Raw genomic sequence first — 17,688 nt, 5'->3', positions numbered from 1 at the left:
TACCCTCTTCCACTTGTGCCTGAATTATTCCAGCGACTCGGTACGGCCCCCATTTTCACAAAATTGGATCTTCGGGGTGCTTATAACCTGGTTCGCATACGAGAGGGGGATGAATGGAAGACGGCGTTCCGCACACGGTTTGGGCATTTTGAATACCTTGTGATGCCCTTTGGACTTTGCAATGCCCCAGCTACCTTTCAGCACTTCATCAACGACGTCTTCCGTGATTTCCTGGATCTATTTGTTGTTGTTTATCTTGATGATATACTAATCTTCTCTCCCTCTCTAGATTACCACCGTAGTCACGTCAAGAATGTATTGAGTCGCCTTCGACAACACGGACTTTATGCAAAACCAGAGAAATGTGTATTTGAATGCCAAAGCATCCAATTCTTGGGTTTAATCATTTCCACTGAAGGCATCCAGATGGATCCCCAGAAGGTTACAGCCATCCTGGATTGACCTGCTCCCAGTGATAAGAAAGGTATCCAAAGTTTTGTGGGGTTTGCAAATTTTTATCGAAAATTCATCAGAAATGTTTCTGCAATCATATCCCCCATTACAAGTTTAACCAAACAAGGTACAAGATTCTCTTGGTCTCTGGAAGCTCAGAAAGCTTTTGACACCCTAAAAAGACTTTTCACATCTGCATCTGTCCTGAAACACCCTGACCCAGCCTTGCCCTACGTCTTGGAAGTAGACACCTTAGAAACAGTGGTCGGAGCAATATTGTCTCAGAGGCAGGGAGCTAAGGCTCTACTGCATCCAGTTGCTTTTTTTTCCTGCAAGCTGTCAAATGCCGAAAGGAACTACGACATCGGGGACCGTGACCTTTTGGCCATCAAAGCTGCCCTGGAGGAATAGTGGTACCTTCTAGAGGGGGCCGCACACCCAATCTTGATCTATACCGATCATAAGAACCTCAAGTATTTATGAACTGCAAAAAGATTGAAACCCCGACAAGCCAGGTGGGCACTATTCTTTTCTAGATTCACTTTTCACCAGATGTGATATCACGCATGTTCAGTAAATCTGAAGAAATCTCATCTCCAGATACCATTCTATCCCCTGGGAACTTCCTGTTACTTCAAGGAGAGTTAATAAAACAAATTAAACAAACTCTAGTAAGGAACCCTTCACCAGCCAGGGTCTCTCGACTGGCAAAGGATGGGCTACTTTGGCATGAAGACAAGGTCTTTGTGCCGGAAGACCTCCGAAAGGGCCATCCTGGTGTGATGCCATGATAATGTGCTGGCAGGTCATTTTGGCATTGGCAAGACAACTGAATTAGTACAACAGACATTTTGGTGTCCTGGGGTGGAAAAAGATTGTAGGAAATATGTGGATTCTTGCACCACTTGTATATGCAATAAAACCAGCAGATCCAGAGCCTGGGGTCTGCTAAAACCCTTAACGAGCCCCTGTAGACCTTGGAAGATGATCTCAATAGATTTTATTGTAGAACTTCCCCCATCTGAGGGCCACAACACCATTTTTGTAGTTGTCGATAGACTATCTAAGATGGCATACTTCCTGCCCATGAAGGGCACACCATCTGCTCAAGAAATAGCTCAAACCTTTGTCAAGGAGATCGTAAGGCTTCACGGTTTCCGGCTAATATTGTGTCCGACCGTGGGGTGCAGTTTACATCCAGATTCTGGAGAGCCTTAGGTGATTCACTCGGGATTGAACTTTCATTTTCTTCTGCATATCACCCACAAATGAATGGGCAGACAGAGAGGACTAATCAAACCCTCGAACAGTACCTGAGATGTTTCTCCTCATTTTCTCAAGACGATTGGGCTTCTCTGCTTCCCCTGGCCGAGTTTTCTTATAACAATTCAGTACACTCTGCTACAAATCTCCATTTTTTGCAAATTACGGTTTCCACCCTTCTTTTTTGTCTAATACTATTCCAGATTCCCCTGTACCAGTTGTTTCCGAAACTATAAATTTCTTCAACGCCAATAACAAACTGCTACAGGAAACAATGGCCAAGACACAGCCATACAATAAGGAAGTTTTTGACAGGAAAAGAAGGGGAGAATTGATCTTGAACCCTGGTGACCAAGTGTGGCTAGCAACTACTAATTTGAAACTGGCCTGTCCCTCGAAGAAACTGGGCCCTAAATTTATAGGACCATTTCCGGTGAAGAGACGGATCAATGAGGTTGCGTATGAATTAGAGTTGCCTGAGTCATTTAGAATCCACCCTGTGTTCCACATAACCTTGTTGAAACCTGCCATTCCTGACCCCTTCCCAGGATGAAGTTCCGGCCTGCCTGAACCTGTAATTATTGACAGGGAGGAAGAGTTTGAGGTGGAAACAATCTTAGACTGCAGGAAGAGAAGAAATCAGATCCAGTTCCTGATAAAATGGAAAGGGTATGTGCCAGAGGACAACTCCTGGGAACCTGAAGGTAATATCCATGCCTAAAATTTGGTTCAAGCTTTTAAGAACTCCCATCCTGACAAGTGGGCCAAGTTGGGCTTCCGGAGGCTGCCCTTTGGGGGGGCAGTGTCAGGAAGGGCATGCCAGCACCCAAGATGGCTGCCGAAGAAGATGACCTGTTACCTCTGCCTGTCAGGAAGGGCATGCCAGCACCCAAGATGGCTGCCGAAGAAGATGACCTGTTACCTCTGCCCCTGTCAGAATGCCATTAGTGCACACACACGCTGTGACAGCTTTTGACACCCAAACAGGCTACTTAAACTCAGTCAGTTTCCAGACTCAGTGCTGTCTGCTCTACAGCGTTCCCTGTGTATCCTGCAATTACCTACCTGACTTCCATTCCTGTTGTGACCCAGCTTGCTTTCTGACATTCCTGTTTCCTGCCTGCATCCGACCCTGGCTTGTCCTCTACTCCGCACCTGCCTGCTCCTTCTGCCACTTCGCTGCCAGTCTGCTGACGACCCGGCCTGTAATCTGATTCCACTTCTGCCTCAGCCTCTGTTTCTGACGTGCCTGTTTGTGTATGACCCTGCCTGCCTGTACCTGCCTTCTCTTCAGCCTCGAGGGTGACACCATCCCTTCTGCTGCACCTGCAGTTCTGCTTGTGGTGCTCCGATCCAGCTCCAGGTTCAGCGATCCCGCCAGGCACTCGTGCGACTCTGCATCTCGGTGCTTCCTGTCAGCTCTATCAGGGGCTCCAAGTCAGAGTTGTAAGAGAGGCCATCCTCTGCATATCAGGCTCCATCACCAGGTACGTAACATTTATGCATTCAGCTCTCAAAGAAGTGTAGAGGGGTTACCTGTCCAAAACATCCCCCCCACCATAAAATTTTTGCAATGGGCCATCAGAGGGGGTGAGGAATCTGATAAGTGGACCTTATACTTTTGACTTTAAATACTCATTTAAATAAATGTTCTACTTATGTTGGCCAAAAATGTTTGTGTTGCAATGTTATGTGCAAAAGTACTCATTTTTTTTCTTGTTTGACTCCACAGTTTCCTTCCAACCCACAGGAATGGCAGACTGTGGCCTCCCAATTTGCTCAGCAGTGAGACTTTCCCAACTGCGGTGGGGCAATAGATGGGAAACACATCCACATTTTCCCACCCCCCAACTCAGGGTCATACTGTTATAACTATAAGGAGTATAGTAGTATAGTGTTGTTGGCGGTGGTGTTGTTGGCGGCGGTGGTGTTAGAGACTTATGAATTTCTGGACGTAGGGAAGAATGGCCGGATGTCAGATGGTGGAGTCCTCACCCAGACGGAGTTCTACAGATGGCTCCAGAATGGCAGCTTGGGCTTGCCACCTCCAGAAGACAACTTGGTGGGCCTCCCATTTGTCTTTATAGCAGATGAAGCCTTTGCACTGGGGGACCATCTTATGTGCCCATTTCTTATAAGGACCCTCACCCTGGACCAGAGGGTTTTTAAATACTGGCTGGCCAGAGCCAGAAGAGTAGTTGAAAATGCCTTTGGCATAATGGCCAGCCGGTTCTGCCTATTCCTTACTGCAATCAATATGGTGGAATATAAACTAAACCACATTATTGTTTGCTGCTGCATTTTGCACAATTTTTTAAAGAAAAAATGCAGCCAACTATCTGGCCTCAGTTGCAACTGAGCCTGGCTCTCTAGAACCAAACCTGATGGCACTGGAAGCTGGCCGTCGTGGCTTGCCCCCCAAAGCACCCTCGAAGTAAGGCAAAGCTATGTGGAGTACTTCATGGGTAGGGGGGCAATTGATATGCCAGATACAGTTTAAAAACTATGGAAAATAAATTTGTTGTTAAAAACTGAATTCATATTTCATTTGATTTACTGATTGTTTTTCTTTTATATGTCTCCTAGGTTCTCCAGTGGCCTTTTTTTTGGGCATTTTCTTCAATAGTGCAAACGTAACTTATTTGATACATGAGGTGACAATCCCTTCTTCAGCTAACTATTATGTTGTGCTATGGGTCTGCTACACACACACACACACACAATGTTTTTGTTGTTAATGTATGTAATGCATTAATGATAAAAATAATCATCCTTTTCAACTCTATGAATTAATTGCTTGGAGTCCCTAAAATGGTCTTATTGGGGCAAATTTTAGAGCACTATGGGAGTTTTTTACTAAAGGCAAACCCACTTTGCACTACAAGTGCACTTTAAAGTGCACTGAAACTACACTGAAACTGCAATTGTAGTGCAAAGTGGATTTGCCTTCAGTAAATAACCCCCATTGTCACTGTAACTACACCAACTTACTCCAAAAACTGGTATTGAGCATTGAAAGAAGAAGCCACACATTGTTGAGTATAAAACATTTTACTCCAAGCACATTCACTTGTGCATTATAAAAGGGTTTTTTAACAAACCAACATCTCTGGTGTTTAACATGTATGTGTGACAGTATAAACCCTTTTTTGTGGCTAAACAGGCATGTTTAAAACCATAACATACACATCCACAATTCAGGAACTTACAAGTTCAACTTTGATAAAGTGAAGGCAATATGAGACATTAGTATGTCAAAACTGTGTTGATTTTACCTTCATTAAATGGGGTGATGTCACTTCTGTAAAAGCCACATTTTGAAGATGCACACAAATTGGGACCCAAAAATGTGGATTTCCATCATGATCCCATACCTAAAATGTGTGTCTATTTTTCTAAAGCCACAAAACAGTGGGGTTTATTTACTAAAGCTGGAGAGTGCAAAATCAGTCTCACTTCTGCATAGGAACCAATCAGCTTACAGGTTTTATTGCCAAAGCTTAATTGAACAAGCTGATTGGTTTCTCTGCAGATGTGAGACTGATTTTGCACTCTCCAGCTTTAGTACATAAACCCCAGTGTGTCAACATGTGCTAGATTCCATCATGGGTGATCAATGGACATGTTTCGGTGGTGCAACCTAGGGTGCCCACGTGTCCCAGATTGCCCGGGACAATCCCGCAATTAGCAGGTCTGTCCCGGGCACCCTCATTCCGGGACAATACACTGTCCCGGAATTGCCCTGGGTCAGTCTAATGCCCCCTAAAATAGCCTTTGCATAGTCTGTCTCTCACTGTCTCAGCCTGTGGTGGACCTCTAGCTGGCAGAAACCCTTTTTACTTAATTCATCACCGCCGCTGGCTCAGTGCCCAAACTGGTTGCTACCTGCCGCCCGCTTGGCGTGTAGCAACCAGTGACGTCATGAGCAGGAGAGAGGCAGAGACCCATCACAGCGGAGGATATTTAACTTCCTCCTCCGCACCTACTGTTTATCTTCACCCACCTCCTCCCTGTATGTTCTCGAGTCCAGCTAGGCAGCAGCATGCAGAAGAAACTTCTGAAACAGACTGCAGTGCACAAACAAAAGGAGAGAAGGTAGAAAGGTAAGTAAAATGCTAAACACTCACCACACCACCTTCTCACCTACTAGTCTTCTTAAGCCCTCTGTATACTAACCAATCCTCTAAGCAGTGGCCCATCTCTCATCTGCAACTATCACAGCCTCAGAATCTTGCCAGCACTCCATTCATTGCTCATTTCTCCTTCAACCTGCCAGAATTTATTTTTATCTCCACTGCAGCGGTGTAACTACAGGGGTCGCCATTGCAACCCAGCCTCATACTCCAGGGGGCACATGCAGCTTCCCTCTAAACCTGTATATGAGGGGCAGCATATAGAGGAACTGATGCCCTCCATGTTCTTCTTGCAGCCACTGAATGCCTACAAGTGGTAAAGGAGGAAAAGCGGGCATTCAGTGGCTGCAAGAAGAACATGAAGGGCATCAGTTCCTCTATATGCCGCTCCTCCTATACTGTTTACTTCTGCTGCCCACAGGTCCATCAACGCTCTCCTGGCCCCTCTATGATCTTCCTCAGCAACTTCTCTGCTCTCCCACTCCACCCCCCCTTCTCCAACCCCCTGCTGTCCTCTGGTCCCACCTGTGCTCTTTTTCAGTCCCCCACCCCTGCTGTTCTCTGGTCTCCCCATGCTGTTCTCCGGTCCCCCCCCGTGCTGTTCTCTGGTCCCCCCTGTGCTGTTCTCTGGTCCCCCCCCCGTGCTGTTCTCCGGTCCCCCCCCTGTGCTGTTCTCTGGTCCCCTCCCCCTGTGCTGTTCTCCGCCCCCCCGTGCTGTTCTCTGATCTGAGGTCTGTTGTTAAGCTTATATTATTATATGTATATAGATGGACTGAGGAGGGGGACAGGTACAGTGATCAGGAAAAAGGTAAAAAGCCCCCCCAGCACATTTCCGACCTCCACCTCTCTACAAGCACAAGTGGAAGGGGAAGTGGTCAGTACTGTGGGGGGGTCTGTACTTAGTGGAGAGGGGGGTCCATACTGAGGGAGGGGGTCTATACTTAGTGGAGAGGGGGGTCCGTACTGAGGGAGGGAGGTCTATACTTAATGTAGTAATAGAAATACATATCAAGCACAATGTTGGGATGATACGTGCTAAAACCAGCCAATCACCCGCCATCAAAATCCGGAGACTACATTCAATACAACCCCCCCGGTCCTTGACAAAATTGTCCCTGAATGGCAGTTTGGAAATATGGTCACCCTACCCGTGATGTCCTTCGAAAGAAAAGGATTTTACAGATAAGCTGTTTTAAAAAATCCTATTTTTTATATACTGCTTCTTCTTCCCATGGTGCCATAAAGGCATTAGACACATTAGGTGCAAACTTTGCACCCATGGTAATTTGCTTGTAGTATGCTTGATCGTGCCAGAAATAGTTATACTTCAGCCAGAATTTTATGCACTTGATAAGATATTTTCACTGCTTACATATAAGTTGACTATATTCTCTCAAAAGCCACTTGATTGCCTCACAGGCTTGATGGTGTTGCACAATGGTGTAGAGGGATGATACATCCGCCGTCGCCAGTATGGTTCTCCCCTTCTAATACTGGTATTGTTTCTAATAATTTAAGTACATGTTTTGTATCTTTAAGTTAAGCTTATGTTTGTTGTACGGCTGGTTGAAGAAAAAATTGTCTAAATACTGTCCCATTCTCGCTGTTAATGAATCTATCCCATTCACGATAGGCCTTCCCGGTGAATTTTCTCTATCTTTGTGACTTTTGGGGATAGTATAGATTACTGGAATTCTAAATGACTCAGGTATAAGATACTTGGTTTCTCCTTTATTCAGTATATCCTTCCTGGTGCCAAAATTAAAATTTTTTTCTAACTCCTTCTTGTATTGGATAGTAGGGTTTCCCAAAAGTTTCAGATAAGTGGTCACGCCTTGTAGTTGTCGATTGATATCTTCTTGATATTGCTCCTTTGATTGAATTACTACACCCCCTCCTTTATCCGCTGGGCGTATCATGATATCTTTTCTCTTTGTTAATGTTCATATGCCTTTTTTCATATGAATGGGATCCGAAACCTTTTTTATTTTCAATGAGTCTAAATCCTGCAATACAATTTTTTTGAAGACCTTAAAGTGTTGATTATCGTGCACTTTAGGGTTAAACAAGGAATTGTTTCGTAAAGTGCTATGTTGAACCTAAGATGGAGTAGTGCCAGATCCAATGGTTTGTTTATAAGAGTTACTCAAAATTAATTTTTTAATATTTATTTTTCTCACATATTTCCGAATACCAATGTAGTGTCAAATTTATTTAGATTCTTAATAGGGGCATGTTTGAGTCCCTTATCTAACATGGCTAATTCCTCTGTTGTAATTTCCTTCCCACTCAAATTGAATACACCTTCTCCTACTGGTCTCCTCCTTGGTGAGTGATCCCTCCTCTCCCTGTCTAAAAAAGACCTCTGATGTTCTTGTTCATAATAGGTATGTTAATATTGTGACATTGTTTGATTTCTAATAGGATCAAATCTAATATACGTAGATATAGGACTTCTTTCTGGGCTTCCATAATAATCCTGTTGATATGGAGGACCTCTATTATCTCTCTGATTTCTCTCATTGTTATGCCAGTTGTAATAAGGCTTTTTGAAAGGTTTTTTAAAAGGTTTCTTCCAGGTGTTCCTTGAAGTTTGATGCCAGTAATTCCCATTGCCTCTATGTTCATATTGTGGTCTAGGTGTCTCAGGGTATGTCCCTCTATTATCCCTGCCTTGTTGACTCAATGGATATGGGGTATTGGGCTCCTGTTGAATTCTGACTTCTCTCTCTGGTGTCAAATATGTAGAGGCTGGTTGTGGTCCCTCTATTTTACTCTGCCATTTGAATACTTGATCCGATTTCTAATTTGCGATGTCTCTCTGATATTTCTTCATTTTCCTTTGTTGAACTTCCAAATCCTTAGCCATTAAGTCTTTATTTAGTTGGGTGGCAAGTCTATTAAATCCTGTAGTTTCCTTATAAGGTTCCAATTTGATTTTGATTTCTTCTATTTGTTGATTTATAATTCACATTTTTTTCTGCTTTCTTTTAAGAAGAAACATCAGGCCCTCTATACTTTTACCATTGAAAAATTCAAACCATTCATTAATGGATTGTTTATCAGTAAGGTCATCATTTGGGGGTAATTCCCACCGGAGTCTTCTAGGGACAATACTTTCTCGTATATAGTTTTTAAAAGTGTTGGTGTCCCACCAAAGGTTCACTTTTTTTCTCCATATCGTTTCCTAGTTTCCGTACTAGGCTTTCCAAATCTGTGTTTCTAGTATAATTTTGTGTGCTGAAAACCTCATATAAATTAACATTTCTATAATCCATAAAAGTGAAAACATCCATAGTGGCTGCAAGGGTGAAATGTGAATGTGTATCAAAAAACGGAATAACTGATCCCCCGCGCTACCAGGTAGGGATAAATAAATAAGTGACTTAATAAAAAATATAAATGAATGATAAAAAAATGGAGAGCCATGCTAAATAGTCCAAACTGATATATGCAAAGTCCCTGAGGAGTACTGGAGGGTAACCCATACTCTATTGTGATTGTTTTGTGTGTCCCTTCACAAGTATGTGGCTCCCTCACTATATTCTTTTTTAATCAATTTACACCTTTATTTGTTACCAAGCCCCCCAGAAAGGACAAAAATAGAGAGGAGAGTGAGAAGAGTAAGAGAGAGCAGCGCCATCCACTTAAAGGGGTTTTGCTCAGCGGGCGCTTCACCTGTCGAAAGCAACAGAGGGGAAGTCTATGGGCAGCTGTTGGCCTACCTCAGCCTATCTCCAATCTTCATTCTTGTCATTTTGGTGACGCTAATCATATTCAAGAGGGAACTTCACACGATTTCCTTTCTGGGGGGGCTTGGTAACGAATGAAGGTGTAAACTGGTTAATAAAGAATATAGTGAGGGAGCCACATCCTTGTGAAGGCACACACTCAACAGTCACAACAAAGTATGGGTTACCCTCCAGTCATTCTCAGTTCATGTGTTTTTTTCTGTATATTAATTCCTCTTCCTTTTATTTAAGTTTTTCTTTCTGGGCCTTCTGCTGACTGGGATGAGATTCAACTTCATGATGGTTGTAAGGTGTATGAGATCCTGCTGCAGCGATCCATCCCATGATCAATTTCCTGTACAAGCATCTGTGCAATCTCAAAGGCCTTGGCTGGGCTATAGCCACATGCCTGGTTTGCTTGCCTTGTAGTAAGCAAGTTTTTCTTAAGGTGGCGATTTTTATGACGTGAATCACTGTGGTGTTTACCAAGAGAGAGATGAATGAATAAATGAATAATTTGTATAGCTCTGCAAATGCAAACTGAATTGCCTCATGGCGCTTGATCCATGCTGTTAATCCTGTTTCTTAGAAGAGATGGGTCTTGAGTTTTTTTCTGAAGGCTTTCTTCCATGCGGATTTTGGTGGGTAGAGCGTTCCATAGCTGTGGTCCTTGGACTGCAAATCTTCGTTCTCCCTTTGATTTGTAGTGGGACTTGGGAATGAGGAGGAGGTTTTGGTTAGTTGATCGAAGACTGCGATTGGGTGTGTAGTGTTTTATTTTCTCGCATAGGTATTGTGGAGCGTTTCCTTGAGTGCATTTGTCTTCATTTACCATCAATACACAGATTCATGCTATCCATTTATTTATGCTTACTCCTCAAGGACTTTGCATACTGTATATGAGTTTGGACTATTTAGTGCGGCTCTCCATTTTTATATCTACTGTTTGTATTGTGTATCCTACACTGAGCTGCAGCTTCCTTATTTTTGTGTTTACATTAGCCCATTTTTACAATATAAATTGTTGAAATTTCTGCAAAATCTAAAGTATTCACAGTACACATAAGCAAATAAATCAATAAAGTGATATTGCACAGTTTCTCAAGTGTCACTCTATGTATAAACGCATGCCAAAATTGTTACAAATACATCAATCAATAAATCCAATAAAAGTGTCCAAGTATCGGTGGATGCATATATAATAAATAATACACTCTGTGTTAGTTGAGCTTCCACCAAGAAAATCCCATGCCTTCACACAATTTCTCAGTGCTCACAGAACTCTCACCCCAATATGATGAATAAAAAGCCTTATGGGCACATATGTGCTGATGGAATCCAACCTCCCGGCTCCAGGTTACAGGCTCTTGAAGTATCACTAACAGCTCCGGACCACATATGAGAATGAAATAGATAAAATGCCTCCCATAGTGTAAATCGTTTAAAGAATCACTGGTTTATTAAAAGACAAATGAATGCTTACATCAATAAAAGTAAAAAGCACAATACGATAAAAACATCAGCATTTAATCGACTCTCACATTACTTCCGATCCGCTATTCACTCGAGCCATGCCCTGCGCGTTACATCAGGTCACAGGACTTCATCAGAGGACCCAGATTGGATGTCTAATGATTATATTTATATAAATATAATCATTAGACATCCATACTGGTCTCCTGATGAAGACACGTGACGTACGGCATGGCCGGAGTGAATAGCAGACCGGAAGTGATGCAAGAGGCGATCAAACGCCAATGATTTTCTCTTATTGTGTTTTTTACTTTTATTAATGTAAGTATTCCTTTGTCTTTTAATGAACCATTTTTTGCCTGGAATGTGACCCTTCTGGCACTGATCTCTCAGACCTTATGCCCTGTACACGGTCGGACATTGATCGTACATTCCGACAATAAAATCCATCATTTTTTTCCAACAGGTGTTGGCTCAAACTTGTCTTGCATACACACGGTCGCACAAAGTTGTCGGAATTTCCGAACGTCAAGAACGTGGTGACGTACACCACGTACGATGACACTATAAAAGGGCAGTTCAATACCAAGCACGCCACCCTTTGAGCTCCTTTTGCTAATCTGGTGTTAGTAAAAGTTTGGTGAGAGACGATTCACGCTTTTTGATGACTTGTGGTTTTCAGATCATATTTCTGGTGTTCAGTTTGTGCTTGTGGGTTTGTATCTATTCTTCAGTGCGTGCAGTGAGTTCCCATTGATTTATCATTGTTGTCCGCTTGTTACTGATTTTCAGGTCGCTCTTGGTGTTCTTCAGTGCGTTCTGTTACTTCATTCTGACCAGCCGACCGTTTCCTAGCCATATTGTGTGTACGCACTCATCGTGGAGTTCGTGCTGTGTGGGGGCTTGGTGTTGGGGTTCTTACTTTGACACAAGCCCAGTCCATGAACAGGGCGAGGAGGAGTTCATGGACCAAGAATTGGTTGATCCAGCGTGACCAATTCTATCACATGCCTTTGCTCCGTGAGATCCGTGAGAATAATCCTGACGATTTCAGGAAATTTCTCCGGATGACGGACCCCGTTTTTCACCGTTTGTTGGCTTTGCTGACCCCTTATATCAGCGGGCAGATACCTGCATGAGGCAAGCCATCACTCCGGAGCAGAGGCTAGTCGCCACTTTGCGGTACTTGGAGACGGGGAGAAGCCTGCAGGACCTCAAGTTCTCGACAGGCATCTCCCCCCAGGCTCTGGGGATCATTATCCCAAAGCCCTGTTCTGCCATCATCCAGGTCCTGCAGAAGGACTATATTAAGGTAAGATTTGTATCCTTTAACATCACATTTTATTGTATTTAATGTTTGATAAAATATTGTATGTGTTTCCTCATTCCCTAATTACCATGATTGTAATATGGTGTGAATGTCCCCTTTGTCCTCATGCATGCTGTTTTTTTGTTTTATTTTTTTTGTCCTTCATGCATATTTGCCTTCACTTACCTCCCCAGCATGCTCTCCTGGGCCTATATCCACCTTGTCTAGTCACTTAACAATGTATTTTGTCAGCTCCATAGTAGTGCTTTACCCTAAACAACCCCTAAAATGTGTAAAAATTTTATTTGTGCTTTAAATTCAGGCAGAGTGCCAGAGGTTTTTTTTTTGGGTCCCAAAATCATTTGGAACCCCCCCCCCCCAACTGCTAAGTCAGCTAATACTAATCCTCTATCTGCTGACTTTGCCAAACCCATACACACTATAACTACCTCTTTTGTGGTCAGATTTCTGTATGAATTCCCCAAAGCATGTAAGCATGTAGTGCAAGGGCCTGCCTGAATACTTTCAAATGGTACTGTTTAAGGTTTTTGTATCCTATTATTATCTTGATAGGTAATAGCAAAATGTAAAAATGTGCTAAAATGTGTACAGTGTGTATTTATATCTTTGTATTATGACACTTCTTATCTGTCCAGTGGGCTGCCAATCGTGTAAGTAAGGAGGGGCTGGCCAAAGTAATACACATTATTTAGGCATTCATCTCTCAATAAAGTGGAGAGGGTTACCTGTCCAAAACATCCCCCCCTAAAATGTTTAAAATGGCCCATGAGAGGGGGGGGACTGATAGGTGGACCTTATACCTTTGTCTTTAAATACTCCCTAAAATAAATGTTATACTGATGTTGGCCAAAAATGTTTGTGTCTAATCTGCTTTCAATGTTTATGTGCAAAATTATTATTTTTTTCTTGTTTGACTCCACAGTTTCCTTCCAACCCACAGGAATGGCAGACTGTGGCCTCCCACTTTGCCCAGCGGTGGGACTTTCCCAACTGCACCGGGGCAATTGATGGGAAACACGTCCACATTGTCCCACCCCTCAACTCGGGGTCATACTATTACAACTACAAGGGGTTCAATAGTATTGTGATGTTGGCGGTGGTGTCGGCTACTTATGAGTTCCTGTATGTGGACGTCGGGAAGAATGGCCGGATGTCAGATGGTGGAGTCATCGCCCAGACGGAGCTCTACAGGCGTCTCCAGAATGGCAGCTTGGACTTGCCACCTCCAGAAGACAATGCGGAAGGACTCCCATTCGTCTTCATTGCGGATGAAGCGTTTGCACTGGGGGACCATCTTATGCGGCCATTCCCTATGAGGACCCTCACCCCAGACCAGAGGGTTTTTAATTACCGGCTGGCCAGAGCCAGAAGAGTGGTGGAGAACACGTTTGGAATAATGGCCAGCCGGTTCCGCCTATTTCTTACACCGATACACATGGCAGAATATAAACTCAATCACATCATCCTGGCTTGCTGTGTTCTCCACAACTTTGTAAGGAGAAATTCTTGGAACTATGCTGCCTCAGTTGGGCCTCAGGCCAGAATTCATATTAATGAACCAACCCTGATGGCGCTTGAAGCTGGCCGTCCTGGCTTGCCCCCCCCAGAGTGCCCGCGAGGTCCGTATAAGATACATGGAATATTTTGCGGGTAGGGGGGCCATCGATATGCCTGACATTTTTTAAATAAAAATATATTTTAAACTAAAAAAAAATTTGCTTAGATTTACTGCTTGGCTTTCTTTTAGCTGATCATGACCGAAATTTGGGGAGTCATGAAAATGGTGTGTTTGTGTAAAATTATAAACACTGTTGGGTGTTATTTACTAAAGGAAAATACACTTTGCACTACAAGTGCACTTGAGACTGCACTGAAACTGCACTTGTAGTGCAAAGTGGATTTGCCTTTAGTAAATAACCCCCATTGCCACTGAAAACAACAACTTTACTCCAAAAACTGCTTTTGAGCATTGAAAGAAGAAGCTACACATTGTTGATTATCAATCTTTTAATCAAAGCACAATCACATGTGCGTTTCTAAAAGGGTTTTTGAACATACCAACATGTTTGTTGTATAACAATTTTTTAGGTCACATTAATAATAAGTAGTAATTGCCTTTTAAGGTAAAACAGGCATCTTTTAAACCATAAAAAAATACACAACGCTGGAACTTACAAAGTTCAACTTTTATAGAAAGTGAAGGCAATATCAGACATGAGTATTTATAAATTGTGTTTGATATTGCAGCAGATGGGCTGATGACACCCCTGGAAAAGCCAAATTTGGAAGATGCACACAAATTGCCTAATGTCAGCATGTGCTAGCTCCCATCATGGGGGATCAATGGACGTGTTTTGTGGGTGCAACCCCTTCCTCTCAGCTACTTTATCATTGAGGGAGGGGTTGCACCCACAAAACGCACATATTGATCTCCCGTGATGGCAGACAGCACATGTTGACACACTGTGTGCATGTTCAAAATTTGGCTTTTCTATAATATGTCAAAAATTAGTTATAAAAACAACAATAAACCTGCAATAAGTTAGGGATTTCTGGGTGTTTTATATTCTCCCTAAAACATCAATGATGGTCTTCATTTTGTTTTGAACATCATTGATGTTTTGCTTTATGTTTTCTAAATCCCTATTACACCCCATTATCTCCCCGATGAGGATCTGGGCACTTTCACTTGTGAAATTACATTCCTCTTCCACAACATCACGATCACCTAAAACAAAAAACACCATGTATTATAAATATGCCGGCATCCATCTCTTACCTGAAGCTGTGGTCGTCTACCTCCTCCTCCTCTGTTTGGGTTTGGGGGATTTCTCCTTCTTCCTGGGGTGGGGGGTCTTTTCTCTCCTATGTGAAAAAAAATAGGTATACTTAGCACAGATATTTGATGGCAGAAATAGGAATATGAAACATTGCTTGGAAGTGGGGTACAATTGTCTCTTTTGGCAGAGTTCCAAGATGAAGAAATATTTTTGTCCTTTGTCAAGCTTGAATACTTACCTGTTTTGTACATGCTTCACAGATGGAGACACCCCTATAGTATACACTGGAGCACCTGTGTGGGCCCCCTAATAAAAAGGGTGTTCTTGTGTCCCACACTAGTGCTCTAGTGTCCAGATGTGTAAACAGCTGCTGAGTGTCCTTTCCTTACACAGAATCTAGTTTGCATTTCATTCTAGTTACAAACCCATCTAGACAACAAACTTATTTTAAGAGAAATAGGCCAGAAAAATGTATTTAACTGCATCTGGACAAAACATGGTGTTTTAGTGGCCGAACGAACAATGTTTCCTACGAACGAATAATGTGTCCATGAACATGAAAGTTGCCATTTTAAACTGTACAACAGTAAAGAAAAGCATATGGAGCAGCATGAACGTAATAAAAATAAAGAATAGGAACACAGGACAACTACTTACTTTTTTGCAGCACTCTCCTGATCCTTCTATACTGATCGTGCTCCCTTAATTTGAGGTCTGACCACTGCTTCCTCAGTTGATCCTTGGATTGTCGTACCCCAAAATTCCTGTGCAGACTCTTCACAACTTTCGCCATGATGTTGGCTTTTCTCACATTTGGGTTGGGGTAAGGTCCCCTCATAGTCGGCCCTATTCAATATGTCCACCGTCTCCACCATCTCTACAAAGGCCATATTTGAGGCCTTAAATCTTCTCCTTCGGGATCGTGATGTTTCTGGCTCCAGGCTTTCCTCCTCCTCCTCATTGCTGTAATTATCACGCACCTGTTGTGTCTCCACCATGTGCTCTCCCCCACTGCGCCGAAAGAGAAGGGGCCGGGAATAGACTAGAAAGAACTTCAGGGGTGGGCGCAGTTTCACCCATGCGCAGTGTATATAAAGGGTAACACGCGTGCGTCGTACGTACGATCTGTGAGCGGAGGAAGGAGTATTGGAAGCGCCGATCGTGATAACGAAGGTAACATTTAAACTTGGGCCTATACTGCTTATAGATTGTGGCCTATATTGGGACAAGATTAGGAGACTTTAGCCTGACATTAGGGTTTGTCTTGTGTTGTGTCTTGCAGAGAAAATGGATCTAGTCAATGATCATGACTTTATGCCAATATTCATTGATATGTTCAGGGAGCTGCCCTGTCTGTGGCAGGTAAACCATCCACATTATAACAATAAACCAAAAAGAGGAAGGCAGCGCTGGATCAATTGCTGGAATTCGTGAAGCCGGTGATCCCCAGGGCAGACATCCCCTATTTAAAGACCCTAATTGGTGGCATGAGGAGCACTTATCTAAGGGAGCGCAAGAAGGTCCAGGATTTCCAGAGATCAGCAGCTGCAGCAGATGACATTTATGTCCCCAGGCTGTGGTACTATGACAGACTACATTTTTTGGCAGGCCAGACTAAACCCAGGCCAGCACTCTCCACTCTTCCTTCCACGCTTCCTTCCACCTCATCTGAGGCTTATGACTCCCAACCTGGGCCTTCCAGGCAGTAACACGTGGAGGAGCCCAGCTTGAGTCAGGTATAGAATTCTTCTAAATATTTCCAGGGCTTTTTTTCAGCTGGAACTTGGTGGAACTCAGTTCCACCACCTCTGGCTCAGGCCCTCTGCTCCCTGCTCACCACTATTACTTGTAAACATTGAAGTCCGGCTTCTGAGTTTACAAGGGACAGCTTGTCTCTCAATGGCTCCCACAGATCTGATCTCCTGAATGGACAAGGAAGATACAGGTGCAGAGCAGATCCCAACTCCCCCACTGGATCATCTCCCTACAAGTGAGAGAGGAGCTACCTATAGTGTGTGGGGAGGTACTAGAGCCAACAGGGTGCTTGAGTTTAATGCAGCAACACAAGTAAGACAATTGGAAAATGGTGGAGCTTTTAAGGAGGGAGGGAGAAGATGGGGCAGTGGAAGGAGGGTTGCATGCAGAGGTAAGAGCTGAAGAGGGGTGAAAGTGAGATGTGGATGGGGGATGCAGAGGCAAGCAGTTGCGGAAGAAGGCTGAAATCTGTACACTGTGTGTAGTGCACCCCTGAACTTTGCATACTGTGTGTAGTGCACCCCTGAACTCTGCACACTGTGTGTAGTGCACCCCTGAACTCTGCACACTGTGTGTAGTGCACCCCTGAACTCTGCACACTGTGTGTAGTGCACCCCTGAACTCTGCACACTGTGTGTAGTGCACCCCTGAACTTTGCACACTGTGTGTAGTGCACCCCTGAACTCTGCACACTGTGTGTAGTGCACCCCTGAACTCTGCACACTGTGTGTAGTGCACCCCTGAACTTTGCACACTGTGTGTAGTGCACC

Source organism: Aquarana catesbeiana, linkage group LG06 (genome assembly GCF_042186555.1).
Source record: "Aquarana catesbeiana isolate 2022-GZ linkage group LG06, ASM4218655v1, whole genome shotgun sequence".
In the NCBI taxonomy this organism is placed as follows: Eukaryota; Metazoa; Chordata; class Amphibia; order Anura; family Ranidae; genus Aquarana; species Aquarana catesbeiana.
This window is presented reverse-complemented; position numbering follows the sequence as displayed.